The 24,513-nt window shown below is 45.1% G+C and overlaps 1 protein-coding gene across 1 annotated transcript in view; it reads left to right on the top strand.

The window, feature by feature from the left end:
• Positions 1 to 6,396: 6,396 nt before the first annotated feature.
• The window catches only part of TRPV4 (transient receptor potential cation channel subfamily V member 4), a gene marked incomplete at its 3' end in the record, with an annotated part of 55,218 nt that continues 37,101 nt past the window's right edge, over positions 6,397 to 24,513 (top strand). Inside the window, exon 1 of the mRNA XM_088467913.1 lies at positions 6,397 to 6,756. The remainder of the gene's footprint in view (positions 6,757 to 24,513) is intronic.

Raw genomic sequence — 24,513 nt, 5'->3', positions numbered from 1 at the left:
AATACAGATATGTTGTCATCTGAATACAGATATGTCTGCAAAATGACTTTCGAATTAAGGGCCTGATTAAAAGATTTATGTAAATATGATTTTTATGTAAATCTCAGATGTTTAATGATCTGCGCTTGCGCAGGAGCCGCACTGATCATTCTTTACATGCTGCTGACATTTGGGGGCGGCAGCGACGGAGAGTGCTCCAGAAAAAGGAGTTGTGTCTGTCCGGTTTTCTGAGAGTGCCGAAGCCAATGGCTGCGTCCTTGGATGCAGCTTCACTGGCCGGCAGCGTAATTTTGCTGGACATCCTGAGTAACCTGAGGTTAAGAAAGGATATCTTTCTCTGCAGTGACAGGAGCCGGGTGCTGCAGTGTAACATTGTCCTGCAGCACCCGGCTCCAGGAGGAGCTGACAGTGCTGACAGCCCGGTCTCAGCATCTCAGGCGATGCTGATCTGCCTCCGGAGTGAAGTCATCATGATCCCCCGTGAGGCCATGCCCCCTTTATATTAGTTGGGGTCAAAACGGGATTTATTTGCAGGATTATTCCTTCCATAGATGTCAGTAACACTTTAAAGTACACTCATGTGCCAGAAAAACGGACACGTCTGTCTAGAAAAGTGTAGTTCCTCCTTTTGATTGTTTTGCAGCAGAAACACGTCGGGGCACGGACTTCAGGTATTGTGTAGATGGCGTAGCCCATGCCTCCTGAAAAATGTTCCATAATACCCTGCCATTAATGGCACATTAAATTGCATCCAACATATTTCAAAGGCCAACTCATGATGCCAAACTCAGAGGAATGATCCTCCAGCTGTGGTGGCTAAGGATCTGTGAGGTGGTGCATTGTAATGCCGAAAGAGCCTGCTCCCATCTGAGTGAATGAATGACATGAATGGGTGCAAATGATCATCAAGGATGGTTACGTAGCGTCCGCTGGTCAGTCCATTAACTCAGTAAGGGGGGGGGGCTTGGACTGCACACCCTAGTTTTAAACATAATAGGAGCTGCTGTCATGCTGAGACTTGTAGTACAATGCAGGGGACATAGAATGCAGATGCACACTCTAGATACTGAGGGGCGGACTCAGACACGTTCGCTAGGATGTGTTCGCACGCAGCCTGCCGATGTTTGAATCCAGCACGTGCGTACGCATCGCAGTGCGCAAACCAGTCCGTGTGAACTTGAAATGCTCGCTCGCTGCACATAGCCACATTGCTAGAATGAGTGACAGGAGAAGTCAGGGGCATCTTAAGAGAGAAGGGGGCCCATGTGCATTCTCCGTGCAGGGCCCCTTCCGCTCTCCCCAGCAGCCGGCTGCCGGCAGGCTGACTGACGCAGTTGGCCGGCCACCGCAGAAGCAGTAGACTCTGGGCATTAGAGTGTGCCCGGAGTCTACTGCGCATGCGCAGAATCCTGGAAAAATGGCTGCGGTGGCCATTTTCCGGTGTTCTGTGCAGCGCTGACACCCGATGCGGGACCACAGACAGGTGAGTTTTAAATTATATGGGTGCAGGGTGTGCGGTGCGGGGCCCCCCCTGGACCCTGCACCCATTATAGATACGCCCCTGGGAGAAGCCATTTGTGGGTGGTGACAGGGGTTTGTCGAATGAAACGGAGGAGTGGTGGTGCGAACGCAGGCATGCCTGAGCTTCTTAACGCTGTTTCAGAGGCGTGTATAATTAAGATGCAGCGTCATAGTACACGTCACTTGGTTGTATTTCACACTGAAGCACTCGCAGTGATTGCGGCAGGGTATGGAGAACCACAAGTGCTGTGTTCGCTTCCAATGGTACTCGATGTTACCGATGGTTGCATACACTTCCTGGAGATGACATGCATAAGTGGGCATCTTAAGACAGGCAGCTGGGTGTCTGCATACACACCGTGATCGCACGCTAAGACATAGTGGGCGTGCTAGTGTCTTGCCGTGTGATCGCGGATTTGCACACTTTCGCTGTGTGCGAACGCATCTAGCGAACGGGTCTGAATCGAGCCCTGAGAACAATGATAAAAAAATAGTCCTGATAAACTCTACAATTAACATGGAGTATAAGTGAGGTTCTTAGTACATGTTTGGCCAAAAATGTTTGCCCATCCACCTCGTCAAAGTGAACCCCATAAGATGGGTCCCTAACATCCCTAATACTAACACATTGCGTTAAATTTATCCAGGACTTACCTGTAAAAGTGCCCATTCTAATATGTAGACAGAAATGCAAGAACCTGGGCTGGTGATAAAAAACACCTAAGGGCAGATGGGTGGGGTGCAACTTCCAAATAGACGGAGTCTCAGCCTTCAAGTGTACAAAATATACACAAATATAGTAGCAAGGGGGGGGGGGGGCTTGGACTGCACATCAGGATTATTTTGTCTATGATTGTTCTCAGTACCTAGAGTATGCGCCTCCATTCTATGACTCCAGTCCATTAACTCGTGGGGTTTTCCCCACACACGTAATCATCTGCATGATACATTTGGAACCTTGACTTGTCAGACCAGGCTACACATTTCTAGTCATTGTGGGTAAAGTGGCAGTGTTCACAAGCCCAGGAGCAGAATATTGTGCCATGGGGTCAGCAATGGGACCCGAGTGGGTCGTCTATTCCTGTATCCCATAGTAGAAAAGGAACATTGCACTGTTTGAATGCTGGCCCCAGATTTAAATTTGTTTCTGCGTCAATGTTGCACGCCGATCGGATGCTATAATGGTATTGCAGACTGGATGTCTTCTTTGATGTTGTGCACGTTTCGTGTTGATTTCTGCCTCATTCAATGTCGCTTAAATAATGATACGCTGCCATCAGCAGTGAAATTTATACGACAACAGATTGCAGAGATATCTTCCTATAGTGATTAACAGTTGTTTATATAGCACACATATCTTCTGCAGCGCTTTACAGAGAATATTTGGCCAGTCCCATCAGTCCATGCCCCAGTGAAGCTTACAATCTATATGCCCTACCACACGTACACACATAATAGGGTTATTTTTTGTTGAGTATCAAATAACTTATCAGTATATTTTTATATTGTGAGAAATCTAACCCACGCTTAGGGAGAAAATACATACTCCACAGAGGAACGTATTTCATAAGGTACACGTGCCATATTCAGTTTGATAAGAAGGAGGTATTGGCAGGAATTTAGACAAGTGCTGAGCAAAACAGATGTGGTTTATTCCCGGTGGGTTTCAAAACACACTGCCGCTTCGTCCTTAAAGTCCAATGTTTGAAGTTAATGCATACATGCCTACCCTCCTGGAAGTTGCGGGAGGCTCCCGATTTTTCTGGTAACCCCCCGCACCTCCGGAAGGGAAGAAACTTCTACCAGATTCTGCCCACTTCCTAATGAAGTGGGCAGAATAAGGAGAATTTTCTTGTGGACCAGCGGGTCCGCGAGTAGGGGGCGTGACCTAATGATGCTATTCTATGAGAATCGTGACATTTGGCCAACCCCCTTATTTAAATATGTGCCGTTCGCCCGCAAATTGTCATGAAGGGGCGGGGCTTACTGATGTGACCCCTCTGCCCCTGCTCCCAAGACCTCCCACCTGCTTCTCCTCCCCGGGCTTCTCCCGGGCAGGAAAAATCAAGTGTCGGCAAGTATAAGTTAATGTGTGGAGAGTAAAAAATATATATTTTATTTATTTATTTTGCTATATGTTTTTATTGAATTTTGTACATGAACATGTCCAATAATAAAGGTAAGCATACAACAAGCATGTACACCAGGACAGCTCAAACACTGGCATCATAGCAGAGACCATTTGCAAATCTGTATGCAGAGAGCAAAACAATAAACAGGACACAAGGGGAAGAAGGATGGAGGGAGAAGTTATCCAGCAAACAAGATGGCATAAGCAAGTAGCGGAACTATTGGCGTGAAGAAAGGCATCAAGGGCCCCATTTATGAATGAGACATAGGGCTCTATTTATTAACATTATTTTTACTAAAATAAAGTGAAAAAGGGTGTTTTCACATTATTTTAGTTTCACCTGTAGTTATTACAGGGCAATTGGAGTAGAATTAGTAAAATTCTACTCCAACCCCTAGTATCACTTCTTTTTAGTAAAGCAGATCGCATTTCCCATAATTGTAATGGGAAATGTGATCCGACCAGAGTTACTAAAAATAAATTGTAAAAAAATACCGGGGGAAGCCCTGTGATAATAACGCCACCTGGAGGTGGCGTTATCCAGGGTCTCCCCCGGTTACCGGGCTCCCACTCTGCTCTAACGGGGAGAGCAGAGGCAGGAGCCGGTATCAGTAATCAGCTATGTGGTCTAAATGTGACGTGCGGTGAAGTCAATGGCTGGAGATGGGTCTGAGTGCTGGGAGCCTGTCTCACCCCCTACTCACTGTAACTTTCCCCTCACTACACTAAGCTTCAGTGTCCATTGATTCTCCTAACGGCCTCACTGTGTCTTCTCTTGCTGCTGCTGACTGAACTCCAATGTCTGTAAACACTGCAGTGAACTTCCTGGTCACATGACACATCCAAGGTGTCAATCAGTGCTCAAGGCACGTCCCCCCATAATCAGAGGCATGCCTCTATTAGCTCTCTTTCTGTGCAGCTTACTGCCCGTGGTGTGACCCCACCCCCAGCTCTGCAAGCAGTGTCTGACTATACAGAAGTGAGGTTGAGCTGTTGCTGTTTCATCTCTCGTCTACCTGCAGTCCCCGAGAGCTCCACAAAGCTGTATAGTGGTAAGATAACAGTTATAAGTTATAAATAGCTTCTTTGTATTATTCTAATCATTTTATATCAACTCCCAGGAGTATGACAGGGGAGGCTCCTTGCATTAAACATTGTAATCATGGAGTTCAAACTGTAATCTAATATACTTAGAAAGTAATATAGGTATAGTTAAGGTCAGAATGATTGGGAACTGATAAATAGGGGTTTCAAAATGAAGTAGAAATTGTTTTATGCATTGCGAATTTAGGAAATATCACATGGATGTACTATCATCCGCATGCAGGGACAGACTTGCGATAAAGCTCTGTCCTTGAGAATACCCTCCGATGATGACCTCCGGGGTCAGCTAGTCTCCTGGCTCCTGCACTGTGACCCCGGTCAGCTGTTCTATGCAGTAGCTGACTAGGGTCACAGTGCAGGGGCCCGGTGACCAGCTGACCGGAACCCCGGAGAGAGGACCTCACCGAAACACCGATCTCTGGTCCCTGGAATCAGGTGTTTTTTCTTTTTAAACTATTTTGTGTTTTGTAGTGAGCAGCTTGTGGTCTATTTAGACCTCGCAGCTGATCTGAGGGGCCGGCTCCTGGCTCTACTCTGCCTGTCAGAGCGGAGCAGGAGTCGGGGGGCCGGGGGGAAAGCCCTAATAACGCCATCTGAAGGGGGCATTATTATCACAGGGCTTTCCCACTTATTTTTTTACAATTTATTTATAGTAAATCTCAGGCAGATCACATTTCTCGTTACAAGTATGGGAAATTAGATCTGCGCAGTGGCGGCTCCTACCGTATTTCTGCGGGGGGGGGGGGATGGGGGGCTGCAGTCCAAACCCCCTGACGGCTGTGCATGGTAGCACTTATTCAATGAGCTTGCGCATATGAAGACAAAAAACACACAAATTAAACGTGCACGTGCAGGAAACAGTATTGGCTACGGGCTGCGTGCTCTGCTATTGGAAGTGCCTTCTGCTAGTGACAGTCCGGACTAGCAGTCCCAGGGGAGGAGACACCTACCCCTGGACTGCCTGTCTTACGTGTGATTAGCACTAGTGCTTCCAATAGGCAGCGCTTCTGCTTGTTTCATGGTGGGCTGCTATTTCACATGCAGACGGACTGGGGGGATCACAGGGGAGTGGAGGATTTTACTGGGAGTGGCTTAGAGTAGTTTTTCATGAAAACTACTCTAATTGCTCATTAATAAATTTATGTGATACTAAAATAATGTGAAAAGGGTGTGAAAACACCTTTTGTTAAAAAAATTTTTTTTTTAAATAAAAATAATATTGATAAATAGGCCCCATAGTGAGAACACACAATACTAAAATAGAGTATGGTAATCTAAAATGTAAATTTAGAAAGGATTGAGGCCAGCCTGTGACATCTCGTGGCACTGTTGTGGAACTATAAGCCTCAGCATGCCCTTGGTAAGTCTTTGTAATCTTACAGCTGTTGGAACACCAAAGTCGAGTTTTCTTTACTTTCATTAAACTTTCAGTGACTGCATTCAGCATTTACTGCATGAACTGCCAGGGGCTCAGGCTGCTGGAAGTAGTGATAGCACTGTGAGAGTACATATAGGCGTTATTTTGGGGTTTGGGAGGGAATGTTTTTGTTAAGGGGGAGGAGGAGGGGGACAGGGTGGAGAATACAGCTTATCCCTGTGTGGAAGAAGGAGGGTTTTTCTCAATTCCATTTCTCCATCTACACAAGGACATACAGACAGTCACAACCGAGGTTGAATGAGGGGGGTGCTGCAAAGTTGCTCAGCTCTTTCCTGTTACTGCACCTCGCTCTCACAGCTGACTCGGGGACTGGATAAAATAAATAGGTGACAGTATTCTACTACAGGACTTCTCAGCTAGCATCAAACTCCTGGGTTCATTCTCTTCAGTGCACACCTCTTACTACTGCTGCACACAGGAGCCGGACATACCTGCAGCTGCTATTACTCCGTCTCCTGTGCTGTTCCTGCTGCATCCACTGTCCAGGATTCTCCACCTCATCCACTGTCCAGGATTTGTTAGTCGTCAGCCTGGTGATTCTCCCGCAGCCTCACCCTTCCAGGTATGTACTACCGGTATAAGTGGCTGCAGGATCATCCCGGTACTAGAACCCTGTGGAACAGAGCACATCGTGTATATCACAGTCATACAGCGTTTCCCAGGGTGTATAATATTATTGAGGATTAGTGATGATACAGTGTGACTTCTGTTTTTAATACTTGGATTTGATCCATGCACACATTAAGGTAAAAGTTAAGAACATGAGGTACACTTACCCAGCATACATAAACTCGTATAAATACAAAGTCACGTTTGTGACCTAATTTCATGCTATGCTTAGAGATCCTGGGCCATGGGTATTGCCACCCACATCTTGTTGGCCAGACTTGGGAGCTTCGGTGTCGGTGACTGGAATATAGATTAACATGTGAATGGCTGCGTTCACAATGCAACACACATGGAGCCTGACAGAGGTGCACGATAAAAAGAAACCACCACTGCGTATATTGCTGTTACTGCGTCTTTATGTAATGCCACAGCTGATGAGATTTGTGCTAATTCGCTGCGGTGCTTATTACGATGCACCATTGGTGGCAAATGGTCACACTATTGAACATAGGGCCTGATTCAGACCCGTTCGCTAGGTTGCGTTTGTCAGCAGCCACAGTATGCAAATCCCGCGATCGCTAGCAAGACATTAGCACGCCCACTATGTCTTGCCGTGCGATCGCAGTTTGTTTTTAGACGCCCACCAGCCTGACGCAAGACACCCACTTTTCCCTTAGTAACATACTTCAACGTCAGTAAGTGTCTTAAACAATCGGTAACATCGGACCCATATGCAGCACTTGTGGCTGACAATACCCTACCGCAAGCACTGCGAGTGCTGCTGTTTGTAATTCAGTCATGTGACGTGTATGCTGACGATGCATCTTAATTATGCACGCCCATGAAACGGCGTTCAGACACGCCTGCGTTCACACCACCACACTCTCGTTACCATTGACCACCCTCTGTCGCCACTCACAAATGGCACGACCTGTCACTCATGCTCGTGGAGCGTCTGTGTGCAGCATGCGATTGCGAAGCATGGACTGGTTCGCGCACTGCGTCTTGTATGCATGCGCAGATTGCAAACATCGGCAGGCTATGTGCGAACGCAGCCTAGCGAAAGGGGCTGAATCAGGCCCTTAGTACAAGCCCTATGGCGGCGCAGAATCTCTGACTGAACATCGCCACCAAATTCAGTGCAACTGTGGCAAAAGATGCCGTTACTAACTGTGACGCCCACATCTGGCTAGCCAACCCCCCTGTTACCACCCAGAGACACCCAATGAAATTGCCTCTCTGTACGTCTAAATTTGTTCAGTGGCTACTGTTGGTAATCATTGTGCTGCATGCCCAGTGCGACTCGGACGCGTATGCGGACTGAAAACATCGGCACATGTGTTCTGATTCAGACCCATGACCTTATATACCATCTTTGGCACTACATTTTCATCTAGTGCCAAATGATAAATTACTGGAGCAAGACAAAACTAACCATTACAGGTTGACATTGTGACATAAGCAATGCACTCTGCTAGTTACTGTATTTAATTATTTATTGAGGTTGGTATAAAAAAATCTTAGTCCTATTATTAAGCAATAAGTGAATGATTTTCAATTTAAATGAATTGTTTAAAATTCTTAGTTCTATGCAGGGACATACAATGCACAATCTAAATAAATGTACGCACATAAACATTTAAAAATAATAATTTGAATTATATATGTCAATTGCAATAAACGTGGCTACGATGTCCCTTTATAGCCAGAAGTTACATGGGGAAAAAAAAATTTCAAACTAGCAGTAGATGTACAGGTTGGGCCAAAGTTGAGGCTTAGCTAATAGTCCCCTATTCAAATTGCAATGGTTACACATATGGGCTGTGTAGATAATCATGGGCTCCACCACTGTGGGCATGCAAAAGTGCATTTGTAGACTTGGGAAAGTATCAGCAATTGTATCTATATAGATGTGTTGCACCAATTAAATCCTTGTGATCACAAATAATCACCAATATGTCCATTAGTAGAATGAAGTAGCAGATTTGTTATAGGAATATAGCATTGCATGCAATTGAGAGGTTTACGTTGAAAGATGTAAGCTTTTGGTTCACTGTTTTAAGTGATGGGTGTGGTATAAGAGATGGACAGGTATTAGGTTGACAATGTATAGGTCGACGGACAAATAGTCGAGACAAAATTAACCGTAACAATGTTGGAAAAAGTAACAAAAAAAGCATGTGTCGGCTATTGGCGTGTCGACCTTGTGTCCCCGCCGACATATTGAATGTCGACAGTTTGGTGTCAACATTTTTATTGTCGACCCGTCATCCGGATTCCATAAGTGACGTGTAAATGATTTTAAACGCATGAAAAGCACTTCTGCTGCACTCATATATTGAATTGGATGTCCAGCAAAGGCCAATCTCTATCTCCGCACAGGTATGAGCAGGGTTGGGTACGGGATGCCGCTGTCCAGAATATCGACAGCGGTATTCCGACAGCCAGAATCCTGACACCCATAGCAAGTGACGGTGTGTACTTTTGTAATCCCTACCCTAACCCACCCTTCTCGGTGCCTAACCTTAACCCCCCCCCCCCCAGTGCCCAAGCCTAAACCTAACACCCCCTCCCCATTACCTAAACCTAACCCCACCCCTAGTGCCTATACCTAACCTCCCCCTCCCCGGACCCTAATCCTAACCCTCGCTACCTGGTGCCTAACCCTCCTGCTAATGCCTCACTCTAAGTCCACTAGATAACCCCTAACACCCTGATACTTACCTTCGGGATGCCAGCGGTCTGGATACTGGTGCCGGGATCCCGACCTGTCGGGATTTCGCCACCGGTATTCAGACCGTCGGCATCCCGCTCGCCGAGATGCCAACTACATCCCGACCTGGTGCAACCATTGTCATCCATCTTTTGTTTTATCTGACAAAACAACTTGCCTCAGTACTGAGGGTGGCAATAAATGGGTTTGCATGCTCCGATGAGGACAGCCGCAGATAGGTGAGGTTACATTGACAATGGGGAAGATTTCTGTTTAACATGCCGTTTATACAGTATATCATTTGCACAGGGTGTGCCTTATGCATAAATATTGTGGGTCTGATCCTAAATTATACATAAAGACATGCAGTAATTAGAATCTCCGTGGTCAGCGAGGGGACCAAGCAAAATATTTGAGGACTAGCCTGGACCGGTTTGTTAGATGTTTTTCTGTTTGCCAGAGTATTCGCTTTCATTTTTCCCACATTCTTCACAGCATATGTGCTTCTTCAGTGTATTGGAACATATAGTGTTGCATAATTGTATTTTATTCTCTCAACATTGGATGATGTTTATAATTTATACTGTAGTTTTCCTGGTAGTATTATCCTGTTCAGATATTTTGCAAGTCCAAACAGGTGCCAGATACCAGTGTCGTCATAATCCACTTCTATCAAACACAATATAAACAGTATTGTTTAACTCAGTCACTGCTAGTGGGGACAGAGAATATTGTGTGCTTACAATATGAATAAAACCTTGATCTCAGTGCACTTTTTTTTTTTTAGCTTTGTCATTATTCATTTTCATACAACCATTCACTAGATTGCTTAAGAAAGATGTATGACATTTTGCATTTTGACTCATTAAGGTTGGTTTTAAGAATATGCAGTGTTACCAGTGTTTATACCTGTACTTGGGCTAAGGTGTCATTGGAAGACTATCCATAGACCCTCTTGTTTTCACTTCAGCAAATGTAAGTAAATGGCACATGTGGCTGCTGTGCAACGTCTGCTCCTAACTGCAGGTATGAGAAGACATGGGTATGGCTTACCTCCTCGAACCTGAACTGGACCCGGTGCTTCTACTCATTTTTCCTTATACTGTAAGGAAGCATGATGATTGGTATGACCGTGGCTATACTTTAGAGGCCATAAGAGTGGCTATTGCTTACAACTGGAAGTACCTTGCTCTCCCCTCTCTTACCAAAGGTTCATTACCATTTTGACATAAAGACAACAGGCCTCCCATACTCTTAATTCACACGATCTAAGGCGCTGGTTTTCATGGCATGAGGCAGAGCGCTAATATGCTGAAGTCTTCCGAGTGTGCCTTCGGACGTGATTGAGCCCCCAGATGCTTGTTTTCTTTCTTTGTGATGGAAGGCTATGGTAATATAAATAATATTCTGTTTTCCCTATGTCTCTTTGTTGCCTTTTGTACACTGATTTCATTTATTGCTGATTTTTGTAACTCTGATATGTCATCCCTATCTTCTTATTTTATTTTTTTTCTCCCTGTACCTCCTCAGGGCCGCAACTAGGGGGGGTCTAGAGGTGCACGTGCACCGGGTGCCAGAATGCAGGGGGTGAAAAAAGCCTGACTTGCGGTGGCTTGGGGGCTGCAGATTCAGAAAACGGCCATCCAAAAATGGCCGCTGCCAAAGAGGAGACAAATGCTAGAGGTCCTTACTGGACCTCTAGTGTCTGTCTCCTCCTTGGCAGCGGCCATTTTTGGATGGCCGTTTTCAGCAGATTCCATGCGGACTAGCCTGACTTGCGGTGGCTTGGGGGCTGCAAATTCTGAAAATGGCCATCCAAAAATGGCTGCCGCCAAGGAGGAGACAGATGCTAGAGGTCCTACTGGACCTCTAGTGTCAGGCCAGCGCAATGCACACAGCATTCCTGGAAGTGCCGGGAACGCGGAGCTGCCGGGAGAAGATGCTGAAAGCTGCATCTTCTCCCGTGAAACCCCCCTGGCAACTAGCATAAACCCCCCTGGCAACTAGCATAAACCCCCCTGGCAACAAGCATAAACCCCCCTGGCAACGAGCATGAAACCCCATGGCAAGGAGTATGAAACACAGAGACGAGCGAGCATGTAACCCCTGGCCACAAACATAAACCCCCCTGGCAATGAGCATGAAACCCCTGGCAATGAGCATGGAACCCCTGGTAATGAGCATAAATCCCCTGACAACGAGCATAAATTCTCCTGGCAATGAGCATGAAACCCCCCTGGCAACGAGAATAAACCCCACAGCAATGATTATGTAACCCCTGGCAATGAGCATGAAACCCCATGGCAACGAGCATAAACCCCCTGGCAACGAGCATGGAAATAGTAATGAGCATAAAACCCCTGACAATGAGCAGGTAATTTTAAAGTAATTAGAAGCCTTACTGTGGGGCATAATATGGTGTCGGGCAAATATGTAAGTGACACTTTGGTAATGGGCATTACAGTGTGTGGCATAATGTGTAATGGGCATTATGGTGTGTGGAATAATGTAAGTCACTATACCAGGGACGTCTGAGTAGTGCACTGCCTTATGGAGGAGCAAGGGCAAAATTCAGGTACAGGTAGGGAGGGGGCACAAAATTGCTGCCTTTCATCGGGTGACAGATATCCTAGTTTTGGCCCTGACCTCCTATCGTAAGCTATTTAGTTTTATGTAACTCAAACATTTTATTCTGATAAAAAAATGTGGGTATGGGGTAATCTGGAACTAATGGAGCATACACACGGTCAGATTTGTCAGATGAACGATTTTACCAAAGCTTTTGAACGATTTTTGACTGCATTAAAATGAATGCAATCGTCCAAGTCTGACTGCGAACACATCACATATCGTTATCTGACAAACGGGAACGCGCATCGTTCATCGTCCATCGTTCTGGCATGTCAGATTTTCCTTCAGATATGAACGACTGAACGATTTTTAAATCGTTATCGTTCAGATCTGAAGGAAAAATCTCACCGTGTGTATGCACCATAAGCTGTAAAAAGGCAAATTATATCCTTTTATATATGGAATGTTAGGTTCTGCACATGAAGATGTAGTGACTGCTGGACTTCATGAGTGTGTGGTGGGGGGGGGGAGGTTTGGTTGGATTGTGGCAATCCTAGGTAATGTAGGCTGTTACTCCCACATGCAGAAGTAATATATTGACAAAAAAGTGGTGCAAATAGACACTAGCACAGATAAGACAGCTGTCTGGGGTATTGTGAACCTACGTCACCATAGAGACCATGAAAAGTATATGGTAATAATGTGATCAGTGCACAGAACCTCGGCCGCTAGTTTACAAGATGACAAACAGAGAAAAATATAAAATATACTTCCCTTTTACTTCAGTTTTTTTCTCAAGTTGCAAACAATATAAAAGGAGAAAATGAAATGAAAAATATAGCGTAATCCTGTTTATCACTAAAAATACAGTTTATTCATAAAAAATAAATAAATATCCAGATAGATAAATACAAGCAGCAGAACAATTGGCTCTGGTATAGAGCTATGTAAAACAACATAAGCAGCACAAAAAATAGTGGTTCCAGATTCCAGTGTGGAATAATGGAATTAAATATGCAAACCGATTAGCTCAACATAGGAGCAGATATCCTCATTCAATATAATACAAAATGGTCACAAATGGCAGGTATATAATGTATTGTAAAAGATATCATGCCAGCAGGCTATAGATAGGCAAATATAGGCTCTGAACCAGATGATCGGCATGGGGTGCACTCGGGGTGAGTCCGGATATCACCTTTGTGTCTAACAATAAGATGTCCTCCAAGTTGAAGTGAGCATGCAGCAGCGCCGATCTCACCCGAGTGCACCCCATGCCGATCACTTCCTGACATCTGATACGGAGGCTATATTGCGCTGACGTGCGTACGTAATATTGCGTACCGTACTGAATCAGGCCCTATGTGTCATTGTAGAATTGCATGTTTAAGTGTGTAGAATATGCACTTTTAACTAATATATAATAATAAATTGCCATCTTCTGTGACATAGGAAGTTATATGGTAATTGTCCTGGCTAGCAGGGGGTGTGGTGTTGACTCACCAAGCCTTTGTTTAAAGCACAGTGGTTGCCCCCAGCACTAGTCTACCCACCCTGGTGCCGCTTAGAGTGAGGCACAGCAGCAGTGGCTAGGGTTCAGATGGGTCAAGTATAGGTTGGAGAGGTGTGAGTGGCGACCACTTCCTGGCCCCCCAGTTAGGAGTCAGCGATATGCCGGAGCAGACAATCAGTCCCGGCTAGCGGTCATGCCTCTGAACATTAATCACATCATGCATCTGAAGAAAACTGTCTGTCATCACTCACTGTGACTAGATATACAGACAGTTGAGACCAACAGGGGAAGTGCACAGGCAGGCAGTGGCTGTGCAATGAGGGGGGGATGATGCTAATTCCCCCCCCCCCCTGCAATCTTATCACAGTGCAGCACCCACATCTTTCACCGCCTCCACCAAGTGTGGTGCGGGAGAAATAGGTAGGGAAGGATGGGTCAGCAGGGCACCAAACTAGCCACAGGCTGAGCTGACTGAGACTGACTAGGGCAGGGGTAGCCAACCTCGGTCCTCGTGAGCTACCAACAGTTCATGTTTTCCAGACCACCTAGCAGGTGCTCAGGTGTAGTGATTACTAACTAACACATATGAAAAGATCCACAGGTTGAGCTAATTATATAACTTGGGATTCTGTGTGGAGACCTGCAAAACATGCACTGTTGGTAGCTCTTGAGGACCAGGGTTGGCTACCACTGGACTAGGGCAAGATGCTGACTCTTCTGGGGACTGTGGCACAGCAGCAGGCACCTGGATGTCAGCCTATCACTGGGGTATGAGAACTGTAGGCCATTTTATCAACAAATCTAAATACCGGCGGAATATTTAGTTTAGTATCCTAGTGATATGCCACTAGTATTCATCATTACTTCTCCCTCCAGCGAGGTCCAGCGACAATCTCCCTCCTCAACAGCGTCTTTTCTTCTCTTGCTGGCTGCGTCAGTCACTTGGCGGGGATCCGGCAATGCCTGGAAAAGACCGTAACTAGAGTAGTGCGAACAGGGGGCGCTGTTTGGCTCTGTCAATTTTCCTGTTTATCGTCATTCTCACTTGTAGCTTCCTATTCTTTTATCCCCAGCACCTCCTGGCCACCCCTATCTCTTCCCTGGCCCTTCCCCATGAGGCCATGGCCCTTTTTCAGGTGCACTATCTTATGTCCCTATTTAAAAAATGGGGGGGGCGCGCCAATGCTCTCACTGGCACAGGGCACCAAAAAGTCTAATTACGGCTCTGCTGGAAAGCTTCGCTGCATCTCTCTGAGAGCGATGCAGTGACAAACAGCGGTGATCTTCTGCAAACTGTGTGTGTATGCGTCGATATCGTACTTGGCAGGCCTGGAAGGGGTGTCTGTACCGGAAAGTGTATACAAACTTGCTGATGCCGACCAGTGAAGAACGACGGCGGGGGGGATAGCAGGGCCATGCTACATTCAGAGAGAGAACCCCTTTAACGAGTGCTAAAGGGGATATGTATTGTTGATAAATGGGGCCCTGTATTTGAAATGTGTGATGTCAGGCAGTCGCCTTCCTTCAGCTAAGGGCTTATGACCATCTCTTAAGAAAAATAAAAAAGGTGAGGACAGGTGATGTGAACAGTACAGATCTGTCTCTTCTCACTAGCCTCAATACGCCATGCAGCGCAATATGCCTGGTGTGAGTGAGCCGCCAGGTTCAGTGCAACTCTGCTAGCGTCGGGCGTCTTTATTTGCCTAAAATGCTTCTAAGTTGCAACTAGGACCCATCAGGAGATTGTGCTGATTAATTTGGTAAGCGACACTTCTATAGCGTTGTACGACTGAGTCGGACACGGATATACAAGTGTCACATATTAAAATAATCAGCGTAGTCTTCTGGTGCGTCCTCGTTGCACCGCATTGCGACTTAGATGCATTTTCGACAAAAAAGACGCCAAACGCTAGCAGAGACTAACTGGACCAGACTCGCCAGGGGGGCTGTTTGGTGCAACTGCAGCTCTGGATTTAAACCTCTGTGTGCATGTGCAAAGAATAGAAGTTTGAGAAAAAAAAAAATTTCGACAGCACACTCTGCATAGGAAAAATAGTGCTGACAGGGGCAATCTTCATTATCGCTCGCACCTAGGATATGTTTTAGTAAATACACATTAAAAACTGGAAAATAACATTGTGAACGTTAAAGATAAGTATCACTGCAAGTAAAACTTGTTGGCAAATGGAGCCCATTGTGGTCTGATGCAGTAAAAAGTAAAGTTGAGGAGAATGACTAGATGGAGAATTGTGAGATCTAGAGGAGGAAACTACAGTAAGGGAGGGAAGTGAAAATTGTGGTTGAATGCAAAAGCGTGCATATGGAGAGAACTTTATTTCATCCAACATAAAGTACAGTATACCTGGTACCTTCACATGGAGGAGCAAACCATAATGTGTATTAGGAGTTACTGACATCACTGAGGTTTGGGGCGCAAAGTACATTAAAGCCAGCATTCTCATGGATTTTGTTCAGTCTACAAAATGGCTGCCAGCACACCACAAAAAGGAAGTGACTAGAAAGTACCCGGCATTCAGACAGCAAGCACCACAAATAGTGAAACAAAACAAGAAATTGACAGCAACAAATGACTCATTCTGCTGCAATATATTGTCTTTCAATGACTGACTTGGTGTTCATGCTCTTTAAAGCCTAATGGAGGGAGCAAGAATTATTTTAAGAAGTCTGTAAATAAAACTTCTAAGTGCAGGTGCCATGACAAATGATTGTTGCTAACAGCTAGGGCTAGCTTGCTACCTTTTATTCTTTCTCTTAATATTCATATTTATACTCCTATGCAAATGACAATGTTTTAGAGTCAGCAGCGGAGCTATTCTCGTCACTAGTGCGAATTGTGGAGTGGTGCAAGTCTTTTGCTCACCTCAGCAATTGGTTAATAGGTCGGTATCATTTGACTCTTCTGGCCGGGAGCAAAGCCTTTTGTTTTCTTCCTGTGTCTCCTTAAGATGGAGGCATTGTCTAAACAGGTATAGCTTTATAAATGGCGCATATGCTACTAGTGGAATGCTGGATGCATCTTGTGATGCCTCCTGACATTTGAATGTAATCCCCCTTTTTTTTTTTTTTTCTGTGAAGCTTTTTATATTTTTTGTTTAAACTTTTATTTGAGGCATTACAGTAAACAGGAAAATAAAGTACTGAACAATAAGATATGGTAAATACAATAATGGAAAAGAGAAAGCAGTAATTCAATAAGATTGCTGACTATTCCAGCTATACGAAGACACAATAATGATAATGGATGAGTATAGGGGAATTAAATGTATAACAATTTATCTTTAAAACAATGGAGTCTAAAACACGCATTTCTCCTAAAAATTAACATATATAGTAGTGCAATTACAGAAGTCCAGGTGGGAGGCGTTGGTCAAACAGTCCGCTTCTAGAAATGAATAGGGGGATCTTGCGCTACAACTCGAGTGAGGTACCAGGTAGTCTGGTGCAAACTCTCATTTATTTGCTTTTACGTTGCAAATGGTAAGGTATCAATACAAGATTCCCATAACCTGTTCCTCCTTATTACATAATGTTTCTACCCAGTCCATTAGGCAATAAAACGTGCAATTTATCAAAAAACAAAGGCAATTGGGGCGGTGTATTAAGACAACAAAGTCATTGCTAGCATAATTAGAGATTATTCTTTTTTCTGTGCATGTAATTATACCTTGCGCAACACAGTTGGCGGAGAACCCTCTAATCACAGCATGTAGAATATGAAAAACGGTAAAAAAGGTAAAGCAATACCACTCCAAGCAAAGCACAGTTTTAGTTCTGGTCAACCATATGTGGCTGTCTGAAAGGCCATGACATGTCTGAGTCACTGAAAACCATTAACTGTTAATGGAATAAGTTCCGCTCCATTCTGTGCTATCAGTGAAATGTCTTTGCTTTCTGTTTCATGTGCTTATCCCCTCTTATGAATTACACTTGCTGCTTATTAATGGAGGTACCGTGACCAGGTCTGATTGGGGTATATATCCTGTACTAGTACAGTATGGCAGGAAGTTACTGAATTATTATTGTGTAAGCAATTGTTTTCTTCCCATCAAGATCTAGCAAGTGCAGTGCATCCAGCTTATTGCAGCAAAAAAACGTTAAGTACAGAGACTAATATATATGTATGGTATTATGAAATACACTATTTGACATATGTGGTATAGACAAATGAATATACTGACTGAGCTGTAAACCTGAAAATTACCTGCTATGTTATAAAAAACGCTATGCATAGCACACTGTAAAAGTATGGCAAAAATATAAGTCCTGTGCACATCAGACCCACACGTATAACATATTAACGGGCCTATTTATAATGCACTGATAAGCCTGTTTTCTCCCGAAAATGGCTATCGCTGCATTTTATTAAATTTATAAAAGGGTTATTGCTGTAGGTCTTTTCTCTATTTTTCGCACTTTAACACCACCCCTATTAACCTCTTTGGGGCTATGGGCCCTATTCACACCCGCTCGCTTGATGCGTTCACACGCTAGATGCGTATGCAAATTTTGGCAAGGCAAGCGATCGCACGCCAAGGCGTTAGCATGCCCACTATGTCTTGGCGTCTGATCGCTCTGTGTATGCAGACGCTCACCAGTCTTAAGACGCCCACTTGCGCACATCATCTCCAGGAAGTGTATACAACCATCGGGTACCATCGGAAGGGAACACTGTGTTTGTGGCCGACCATACCCTACCGCAAGCACTGTAAATGCTTCAGTGTTAAATACAACCAAGTGATGTGTACTATGATGCTGCCTCTTAATTATGCACTCCTCTGAAACGGCGTTGAGACTGTCAGGCACGCCTGAGTTCGCACCTCCACTCCCCCGTTTTTAATGGTCAATCCCTGTCACCACCCACAAACGGCTTTTCCTGTCAATCAGCCGGGCTGTCTATGCGCGGTGAGCGAACGCTTCCCGATCACTTGGACTGGTTCGCACACACGCACTCCGATGCATGCGCAGAATGCAAAAATCGTCTGGCTGCGTGTGAACACTTCTTAGCGAGCGGGTCTGAATCTGGCCCTATGTCCTCAGTCATTTTTAAAAGGTAACGAAAAAGCTTATGCCAATAACTGACGCCATCTCAGGAGGTCGTTAGCTATACCCAGCAATAGGGGCCTCTCCAACCTCACTGGATCCTCTACTGGCCAAATCACTGTCCACATGCGCAGATATTAGCCAGACATGATCATTTCACTTTGACCCTTGGTTGGTAGAATTTATTTTCTGGTGAGTGTGATGAAACCTTAGTTTAGGGGAATGTTTCTTGCTGAGGCTCCCAGAGGAGCGCCAGCATAGTCAATTGGAGCGATATATAATGATAGTTACTGCGGCCGCTGAACCACCAATATTAATAGACTCCACAGTATGTCACCATATCCACCATATGCCATAATATACCCAGTTTAGTGGAAATCTTTATTATGAAACTTTGAGAAAGCCACCAAAGAAATAGTATGTGCTAGAGCAGTGGTGGCACAGAATAATTTAGTGCCTTGTGTAAGCAATCTCTACCCCACTACTCTTCCTGCACAATGTGTCACATGCATTACATATGAAACCTAAGAGCAAGCAGCTGGGCAGATAAAGTGCCTGTTCAGGCAGTCGAGCACTCCACAACCATGCTCATCCCTTGTGGACAGTGGTACCAGCAGGGCCAGCGCTACCATTGGGCAACTGTCCAGAGTACCGGCACCTGATGGGATGACATTCAGGCTGCAGTGGCCACGGTTTGCATAAGCCACAGCTGCCATCCCCGCATTTATCAGCTGTTGTCTGGTCGAGACTGCAGACATGTCACATTCTGACATGTCTAGTGCAGTGCAGTCGGCTGCCTCAGTCAGTTTGATTATACCATCTATCAGAGCCGTAACTAGATTTTTTGGTGCCCTGTGCCAGAGAGAGCATTGCCCCCCCCCCCATTTTTTAAATAGGGATATAAGATTGTGCACCTGAAAAAGGTCCATGGCCTCATGGGGAAGGGCCACATTATTTGAGAGGGGAGGCCAGGAGATGCCGGGGATAAAAGAGGAAGCTACTAGTAAGAATGATAATAAACAGGAAAATTGACAGGTCCAAACAGCGCCCCCTGCCCTGGTCGCACTACCCTAGTTACGGCCCTGCCATCTATGCACAAGCATAGATATCGTTAAAATCTGCACTGTGTGCCTTGAGGACCGAATTTAAGAACCCCTGCATTAAAATGATCTGTGTGTGTATTAATGCTATCCTGAGGGGGGTGGGTTGTATCAAGGCCGTAACTAAGGGTGTGCGAACAGAGCCCCTTCTTCTGGCTCTCAGGAATGGCACCCTGCAGCCAGGATCACTGCTGCAGTGATGCCCAGAGCTTCCTTTGAACATTCAAGACATGCACACTGCAGCCCTTACAATCCTCCAGTGCATCTTAAGGATGCTCCAGACATTGCTGTAGATTCCGGCACTGGCGGCACCTCCCCCTCCGCATGACATCATGTGCATAGGGGTTTTGTTTGCAAAGGGCGTAGAAAAACCCTGTTATGGTGCTGGGTTATATAATAATGTGTAGGGTGGCGGGTGTATTACCATTATGGTGTTGTGTACTAGAGTTTTTGCATATATTGAAGTTATTTGGTGTAATGCGATATATATATTATATGTGGGGGGGAGGAGTAATGCTTTGTGGAAGCTGAGGAAGAGGATGTAGTAATGTTTAATATGTACATACATAGTACATGGGATGAGGAATGGGCCATACTTGCCTACTTTCTGATCGCCTGGAGAGGAGATGCAGGTGGATGGTGATGGGTTTGGATGCGTCATTAAGCTCCGCCCCTTATGATAAAATGCCCCGAATCGCACATATTTAAATGTGGGGCGGAGGTAAATTACCAAATTGTTATAGAATTGTGTCATCTAGCTTTGCCCCGAATCGCGGACCTTCGATCCCTGGAAAAATTCTCCCCATTTCACTAGACCATCGTCGGGATGCGGGAGAAGTGCTTACTCTTCCGAGTCTACGGGGGGTTACCCGAACAATCTGGAGCCTCTCGCAGGTTCCAGGAGAGTAGGCGAGTATTGGAATGGGCCCATGTGTAGTCTCTGTCCGGGCCCCCTCCCCTCTAGTCAGCGGCGCAAGTGAGTAGTCTCGCCACTGTGCCAGAGTCCACTGCGCATGTGCAGGTCTCCGGGTAAATGTTGTGACGGACTTTTTCCGATCGTTTTTTCTTCATGGGCTCATTGGTTATGCGGTGTATTAGCATTATGTTAGACGTACACAATGAATGTGTAACAAGTCAGCAAGGGTATATATGATTTGTATGTGATGTCAGTAAGTGTATAAGGACTCATTTGAATATTAGCAAATGTAAATACAGTATGCTTAGTGAGTATGAGATTGCAGCATCTGTAGAGGGGTTCAGTATAGGCTGCCACTAAATGGGCTATTTATTATGAATTGGCCCCAATCACTGGTCAACAATTGAATTTTTTTTTTTTCTTCCGACAAACTGTATGAAATAGGGTGATTTTTTTACTAAATCATACATGCTGAACCGAAATTTGGCAGTAAAAAGGTCACATTTCTATGTTATAGTTTTGTGTTCTTTGTTTTAAAAAATATAATTATTTTAACAATGTAAATTAACTGAATGGTTTAAAGCAGGGATCATACTGGAAAAGCAGTCACATTTGATAACAAAAAGCATGTTTAAGACAGGCATCTATAAATAATACAAAATCACAATAAAGATGGGTGGATAAACTAGTAAAATATGCGACGCAATGCGGGGGATATTGTTTGACCCAACAAATCATACTTCCTATGGTGAAGGAATGTATAGAATTCTATGTAACATTTTTAAAGACATAATTCTGCACTGTATGAATTTAATATTCTTTGAAGGTTTTTGCCCTTCAGTAAGAGAGAGAAGACAGAGGAAAATAAAAATCCTTACACCCTATGTCATATTAGCCGAGGTACATAGGTGCCTATTCATCATCGGACATAGGGGCCTATTCATCATCGTATGGCCTCTGTTGATGAATAATTGAACTCACTGCGAGGGATACTTAAATATCCAACTCGCAGCGGGGGATAGATTACACCGGAGCAATTCATCATTGTTCCAGTGTGGGGACAGCTGCTCCGAAAAGCTGCTGCCCCCTCGGTTAGTACCGCAGCTACATATGTAGCTGCGTTACTTACCTCCTCTCCGTCGTCCTGGCTACGCATGCGTGACCTGAGGTCACCCATGCGCACAGCCGCCAGGGAGGTAGTGTGGAGGCGGCGGAGGGATCCATGGGAAGGAGCAGGGATCCGAGAACAAGCGCCGTCTGAAGATGCCGCTTTGTTCTCGGAAGCAAACTCCGAAAACTTTCAGTTTTTGGAGTTTGCTGAATATCAGGGGTCCTTTTCGGACCCCTGATGATGAATTGCCCAGTACCTAAAATATGCGGAAACTAGCATTTTGCATGGTTACCGGGCCATTTAGTGTTGATGATGAATAGGCCCCATAATGTTTTTAAGTTGGTAAAATGTTTAAAACATGGAGTGGAAAATTTCTTAATGGTACTTAAACATTTGTTCTGTGTTTGGTCCAAATATAGACAAACTTTATTGATTAACACCCTGCCCTTAACACAGATGGGGGTGGTCCGAAATATTAGGTATTTTCGCATATTGTTTGCCATCGCTATCCTTCCACGTGTAAACCTTGAAAGATAGTGTCCAATTTATAAATACGTAAATACAACATAGAAAGGGATGTAGTTCGAGTCCAGGTGACATCTAAAATTTTCAACTTTTTTTTTTTTTTTTGTGTCCTATTCTGAATCTGCACATAAGTTAACAGAAAACGACATGTTGCTGAAACTTTGTTGATTACTGTAATGAAGTATGCAACTCACTGAGTTGCGGCAGTGGTTACTATGGGATCTATTTACTAAGCCATGGATAAAGATAAAGTACCAGCCAATCTGCTCCTAACTGCCATGTACCAGGCTGTGTTTGAAACATGACAGTTAGAAGCTGGTTAGCTGGTACTTTGTCTCCTAACACTGCTTAGTAATTAGACCCCAGAGTGAAAAGTGATAAGGTGCCAGCCAATCAGCTCCCAACTGACATTTTTCAAACACTGCCTGTGAGATGGCAGTTAGGAGTTGATTGGCTGGCACCTTATCACTTTTCACTCTGTCTCCTAACACGGCTTACTAAATAGACCCCTTTATCTCTGTCCACTTTATCTCCATCCAAGACTTAGTAAATAGACCCCTAAAGTACTGGAGCAATACAGTTTTCCTCCAGTTGCTGGACAGCTGCTCCAAAAAGCAGCTGTCCCGCGAGCCCTATCACATACACTTTCCGCTTATTGCTATGGCTGAAAGTTTCACACTCTGGCACAGAGATGGAGGAATCCAAATGGATCCCCCTTCGCCCTCTGGAATTCCTTCCAATAGGAAGGAGTAGGCCTCTGGGAACGAACATCATCTGAAGATGGAGCCAGTTCCTGCAAGCAAACTTTTAACTTTCAGAGTTTGTTGAATAAGTGGCAGCCACGTCGGACCACTAATGATGAATGGGCCTGTTACACTACTTTCTGAATGTATTCCCGAGTGAAGTGGGTGGTACATGTGGCCAATGATGCAATTTTGTCATTGTGGTTCTACCTCCTGCTATGCAATGCCAGTAATTGCGGCATTGTATAGGGTGGGGCGGGGCCTCGATGACACAATTGCATCGTTGCACCCCCCCAGACCTGCATCCACCTCCGTCGCCCCCCCCCCGTGCTTATATGGCGTATTTGCTGTCAGTGTCACCAATTGTATAGACTATATTAGTCTTTGCAAATATGTAGTGTCAGCAGATTTATAAACCACTTAGTATGTGGTCTTGGTAAGTGTGCAAGGGCTCGGATAATGTGGTATTAGTGCAAGTACATAATCACTGAGCTTTTGAACACTTTAGTAATGCTAACATTTTATACATTTAATATCAGGTAGTTTACAAGTATTTGTGAATATGTAGTGTCAGTAGATGCTTGTAACCTAAATGCGGTTTTAGACCCACCCCTTGCCTGGGAATCTGACCGAGCATATCCATGTACAGATGTGTTCCCACTCATCTTTGCTGCAGTCGCGCCAAACAACCCCCCTCGTCGCTTCTGGTCCCGTGAGGACTGCTAGCACCAGGTGTCTTTTTTTGCTGAAAATGCTTCTAAGTCACATTGCGATGCAACTAGAATGCACCAGGAGACCGTGTTGATCAATTTGATATGTGACATCATTTTTTCCACGGCATGTTCTGTTTACAGTCTGTCGCACACAGATATACAACTGTCACATATCAAATGAATCCAGCATTGTGTCCTAGTCACATCGCATTGTGACTTAGACACATTTTGCTGGCAGAGTTGTATGGGCAGGGCCGGATTTCCCGTAATCCATTCTAGGCGCTCGCCTAGGGCCCGGCAGGACACACTTTGCCTGAAGAAATCCCCGATAACAGCGCTCCCAGAGGAGCACTGCGCGACCGCGTGACGTCATGACGTCACGCCTCCACTCCCTGAGAGTCCCGCGAGGCTAGCGCCTGTGTGTTCGTGGCCGCCAGCCTGCGGGCGGGCGGCATGAGGGAAGGGTGTGCTTGTGTGCACACAGCACAGGGTAACGCACCGGGGACCCGCCGTCTTTCCCTTCCAGCTGATCCATCCTCATCCAGCTACTGTAGCCCCGCCGTGACCCGCCCCAGCAGCCACTTTGCCGGCCTTCCAGGCCCTCCACCGCCCACCAGGTAGGGACCTGTATTAATTACCCGATGAGCTGCCATATACCCATATACACACACTATATATGTATGTGTGTGTGTATATATGTGTAAAAATATTTTTATATATAAAAATGTGTATTTGTCATATTTA

The sequence above is a fragment of the Taudactylus pleione genome, unplaced genomic scaffold (genome assembly GCF_031769625.1).
Source record: "Taudactylus pleione unplaced genomic scaffold, aTauple2 ptg000078l, whole genome shotgun sequence".
Taxonomy (NCBI): domain Eukaryota; kingdom Metazoa; phylum Chordata; class Amphibia; order Anura; family Myobatrachidae; genus Taudactylus; species Taudactylus pleione.
The sequence above is the reverse complement of the archived record's forward strand: the minus strand, read 5'-3'. Positions and strand labels throughout refer to the sequence as shown.